The following is a 5,796-nucleotide window of genomic DNA, read 5'->3' as shown; positions in this document are numbered from 1 at the left end:
TAGAATTAGTGATGCTCATAATAGGTGCACTAAGAAACACTCCACTATTATCCTACTTAGGAACTTTTATGTTGGTATCTCTAGCTGGAATAGGTATGTTCTTGATACTCTTGCGGGAGGCAATTTCCTAAGTACTCCGGCTTTAGAAGCTAGTTGCATTATTGCGAGTCTAGTTGGAATACCACCTGTTAATGAAGTTAAAACTGAAATCTCTCTTGAAGATGTCATGAAAAAGTTGGAGACCATAGAGCAAAATCTTCCAAGTATTAAGACCAAATTGGGAAATAGCACTGATAAACTTGATAAATCTCTAGGTGGAATTAATGAGAGAATTGCCATCTTAGAAACTTGTGCTACTCATGATAATCAAACCCATAGGATTAGTGAACTTGAAGAAGCTATGGGAACCTTGGGTTCAACTTTTTCTTCTCTTAAATTTAAGGAGAAAGCTTATGTGGGTAAGGAGCAAAAGTTCATGTATGTCTCTAAGGTGCCTAAGCCAAAAAACTATTATAGGCCTAAAATTGACAAAGCCCTTAGTATCACTATGGATGAGGGAGCATCTAATACACCTATTGTGACAAATTGTGAAAATTATGATGCTAATGCTTCATCTCTTGATAATACTTGATTCACACTTTCTGCGCCTAGCTGAAAGGCGTTAAAGAAAAGCGCTTATGGGAGAAAACCCATTATTTTACTTCTGCACTTTTGTTTTATATTTGAGTCTTGGAAGTTGTTACTACTGTAGCAACCTCTCCTTATCTTTATTTTATTGCATTGTTGTGCCAAGTAAAGTCTTTGATAGTAAAGATGATACTAGATTTGGATTACTGCGCAGAAACAGAATTCTTACTGTCACGAAATTGAGCCGTCCCATCTGTAGGTAACTCAGAAAAATCTGCCAATTTATGTGCGTGATCCTCAGATATGTACGCAACTTTCATTAAATTTGAGCATTTTCATCTGAGCAAGTTAAGTGCCCCAGAAAAATTCGTCTTTACGGACTGTTCTGTTTTGACAGATTCTGCCTTTTATTTCGTATTGCCTGTTTTGCTATGTTTGATGGATTTCTTTGTTCCATTAACTTTCAGTAGCTTTGTGCAATGTCCAGAAGTGTTAAGAATGATTATTTCACCTCTGAATATGTGAATTTTTGATTATGCACTAACCCTCTAATGAGTTTGTTTTGAGTTTGGTGTGGAGGAAGTTTTCAAGGGTCAAGAGAGGAGGATGATACAATATGATCAAGAAGAGTGAAAAGTCTAAGCTTGGGGATGCCCCCGTGGTTCATCCCTGCATATTTTAAGAAGACTCAAGCATCTAAGCTTGGGGATGCCCAAGGCATCCCTTCTTCATCGACAACTTATCAGGTCACCTCTAGTGAAACTATATTTTTATTCCGTCACATCTTATGTGCTTTACTTGGGGCGTCTGTTTGCTTTTATTTTAGTTTTTGTTTGAATAAAATCGGATCCTAGCATTCTTTGTGTGGGAGAGAGACACGCTCCGCTGTTGCATATGAACACATGTGTTCTTAGCATTACTTTTAATGTTCATAGCGAAGGATGAAACTGCTTCGTTCATCATTATTATGGTTGGAAACGGAAAATGCTTCATGTGGTAATTGGTATAATGATTTGAATAATTTGATACTTGGCAATTGTTGTGCTCATATAGATCACGTTTAAGCTCTTGCATCATGTACTTTGCACCTATTAATGAAGAACTACATAGAGCTTGCTAAAATTTGGTTTGCATGATTGGTCTCTCTAGAGTTTAGATATTTTCTGGTGAGGTGTTTGAACAACAAGGAAGACAATGTAGAGTCTTATAATGCTTGCAATATGTTTTTATGTAAGTTTTGCTGTACCAGTTCATACTTGTGTTTGCTTCAAACAACCTTGCTAGCCTAAGCCTTGTATTCAGAGGGAATACTTCTCGTGCATCCAAATCCTTGAGCCAAAAACTATGCCATTTGTGTCCACCATACCTACCTACTACATGGTATTTCTCTGCCATTCCAAAGTAAATTACTTGAGTGCTACCTTTAAAATTCCATTCTTTGTCTTTGCAATATATAGCTCATGGGAAAATAGCCTTAAAAACTATTGTGGTATTGAATATGTACTTATGTATCTTATTTCTTATAAGTTTCTTGTTGAGCGGTAACCATGTTCCTGGGGACGCCATCAACTATTACACCTTTGTTGAATATCATGTGAGTTGCTATGCATGTTCGTTTTGTCTGAAGTAAGGGTGATTTATCATGATCAAATGGTTTGAGTATGCATATTGTTAGAGAAGAACTTTGGGCCGCTAACTAAAGCCATGAACCATGGTGGAAGTTTCAGTTTGGACACTAATCCTCAATCTCTTATGAGAATATTATCTGTTGTAGAATGCTTATGCAGTAAAGAGGAGTCCATTATATGTTTTCTATGTTGTCCCGGTATGGATGTCTAAGTTGAGAACAATCAAAAGCGAGAAATCCAATGCGAACCTTCTCCTTAGACCTTTGTACAGGCGGCATAGAGGTACCCCTTTGTGACACTTGGTTGAAACATATATTATGCAATGGTAATCCATGTAAATCCAAGCTAATTAGGACAAGGTGCGAGCACTAATGGTAATCTATGCATGAGGCTTGCAACTTATAGGATGTCTTATGCATAACACATATGCTTTATTACTACCGTTGACAAAATTGTTTCTATGTTTTCAAAATAAAAGCTCTAGCACAAAAATAGTAATCCATGCTTCCCTCTGTGAAGGGTCATTCTTTTACTTTATGTTGAGTCAGTTTACCTACTTCTTTCTATCTTAGAAGCAAACACTTGTGTCAACTGTGTGCATTGATTCTTACATACTTGCTTATTTGCATTCATCATATTACTTTGTGTTGACAATTATCCATGAGATATACTTGTTGAAGTTGAAAGCAACCGCTGAAACTTATATCTTCCTTTGTGTTGCTTCAAAGCTTTCTACTAAGAATTTATTGCTTTATGAGTTAACTCTTATGCAAGTCTTATTGATGCTTGTCTTGAAAGTACTATTCATGAAAAGTCTTTGCTATATGGTTCAGTTGTTTACTCATTGTCTTTACCATTGCTTCGAATCGCTGCATTCATCTCATGTGCTTTACAATAGTATTGATCAAGATTATGATAGCATGTCACTTCAGAAATTATCTTTGTTATCGTTTACCTACTCGAGGGCGAGTAGGAACTAAGCTTGGGGATGCTTCATACGTCTCAAACGTATCTATAATTTCTTATGTTCCATGCTACTTTTATGATGATACTTGTTGTGAAGTGTATATGTGGATTGCCTAGTCCTTTCCATCAGTTCGGACTTTTGGTTCAAGTGGCTAGTGCATGAAGCTTAACATGGTATCAGAGCCCCAGGTCTCGAGTTCAAATCTTGGTTTTCGCAATTAAGCCTAAAAATTGCTGTTGCCCCCTCTTTAGCCACCGTTGATGCCCTGTTTCGGTGTGCTCTTCTTATTTCACGTGTTGACTTTCTCTTCTCCCGTCACACGCGAGTGGGGGTGTTGTGAAGTGTATATGTGGATTGCCTAGTCCTTTCCATCAGTTCGGACTTTTGGTTCAAGTGGCTAGTGCATGAAGCTTAACAATACTCACATGTTTTATACACACTTTACATCATTTATATGCATTTTCCGGCACTAACCTATTGACGAGATGCCGAAGAGCCAGTTGCTGTTTTCTGCTGTTTTTGGTTTCAGAAATCCTACAAAGGAAATATTCTCGGAATTGGACGAAATCAACGCCCAGAGTCTTATTTTTCCACGGAGCTTCCAGAAGGCCAAAGGAGATACGAAGTGGGGCTACAAGGTGGCGACACACTAAGGCAGCGCGGCCAAGGAGGGGCCCGCACCGCCCTAGTGTGTGGGCCCCTCGTGATGCCTCCAACCCTACCCTTCCGCCTACTTAAAGGCTCCGTCGCGAAAACACCTGTACCGAGAGCGACGATACGGAAAACCTTCCAGAGACGCAGCCGCCGCCAATCCCATCTCGGGGGATTCAGGAGATCGCCTCCGGCACCCTGCCGGAGAGGGGAATCATCTCCCGGAGGACTCTTCATCACCATGATCGCCTCCGGATTGATGTGTGAGTAGTTCATCCTTGGACTATGGGTCCATAGCAGTAGCTAGATGGTTGTCTTCTCCTAATTGTGTATCATGTTAGATCTTGTGAGCTACCTATCATGATCAAGATCATCTATTTGTAATGCTACATGTTGTGTTTGTTGGGATCCGATGAATATGGAATACTATGTCAAGTTGATTATCAATCTATCATATATGTGTTGTTTATGTTCTTGCATGATCTCCGTTGCTAGTAGAGGCTCTGGCCAAGTTGATACTTGTGACTCCAAGAGAGAGTATTTATGCTCGATAGTGGGTTCATGCCTCCATTGAATCTGGGACAGTGACAGAAAGTTCTAACGTTGTGGATGCGCTGTTGCCACTAGGAATAAAACATCAATGCTTTGTCTAAGGATATTTGTGTTGATTACATTACGCACCATACTTAATGCAATTGTCTGTTGTTTGCAACTTAATACTGGAAGGGGTGCGGATGCTAACCCGAAGGTGGACTTTTTAGGCATAGATGCATGCTGGATAGCGGTCTATGTACTTTGTCGTAATTCCCTGATTAAATCTCATATTAGTCATCGTGATATGTATGTGCATTGTAATGCCCTCTCTATTTGTCAATTGCCCAACTGTAATTTGTTCACCCAACATGCTATTTCTTATTGGAGAGACACCACTAGTGAACTGTGGACCCCGGTCCATTCTTTTACATCTGAAATACAATCTACTGCAATACTTGTTCTTACTGTTCTTCGCAAACATCATCTTCCACACTATACATTTAATCCTTTGTTTACAGCAAGCCGGCGAGATTGACAACCTCACTGTTACGTTGGGGCAAAGTACTTTGATTGTTGCCGGAATCCCTGGTGTTGCGTCGGAATCCCTGGTGTTGCGCCGCACTACACTCCGTCACCAACGACCTTCACGTGATCCTTGACTCCTACTGGTTCGATAAACCTTGGTTTCTTACTGAGGGAAACTTGCTGCAGTACGTATCACACCTTCCACTTGGGGTTCCCAACGGACGTGTGCTTCACGCGTATCACCAAGCAATGATGGAAATCGTAATACATAGAGGGCCTACAGTGTGTCTCTCCATCGTCGGCTGAGCAATTCCCAATCTTGAGATAATTAAAACTACAACATAATTTGTGGTATACATGAAAGTTACTTCATATATATGCAATGAAAAGATAACATTTTACTGTAGTTAAAGTTCAAATTTATCTGAATGTTTTCGACCAGTATAAACTCCGCCTATGTTGTCTCAACATAGCCGGTCCCAAGCCCGGATAAAGGAGGAGGGTTGTGATAGGCGGGGCGAGCCAACGTAGAAAAACCCAGCCACTCTTATGGAGATGAAACCCAAAGGAACCTCGTTGCGGCGTAACCCTCTTAGCGACGCGCCACATCGGAACCCGGGTGTGGTGTCAAATGGGCAAGGGTCGGGCCGTCACCCCCTTGGTGGTGCGCCGTATCTTGATCTGGATACGGTGATAAGTGAGCAAGGGTCGGGTCGCCGCATCCTTAGTGGCACGTTGCACCGACGCCACGGTGTAGTGAAAAATGAGCAAGGGTCTCCGCATTTGACTCGACGAGTGCGGAGGGTAAGGAAGTTAGCCGAGCCTAGGAGGATACGCTTAGGTACCTGGAATGTAGGGTCCCTG

The sequence above is a fragment of the Lolium perenne genome, chromosome 2 (genome assembly GCF_019359855.2).
Source record: "Lolium perenne isolate Kyuss_39 chromosome 2, Kyuss_2.0, whole genome shotgun sequence".
NCBI classification, from domain to species: Eukaryota; Viridiplantae; Streptophyta; class Magnoliopsida; order Poales; family Poaceae; genus Lolium; species Lolium perenne.
The sequence above is the reverse complement of the archived record's forward strand: the minus strand, read 5'-3'. Positions refer to the sequence as shown.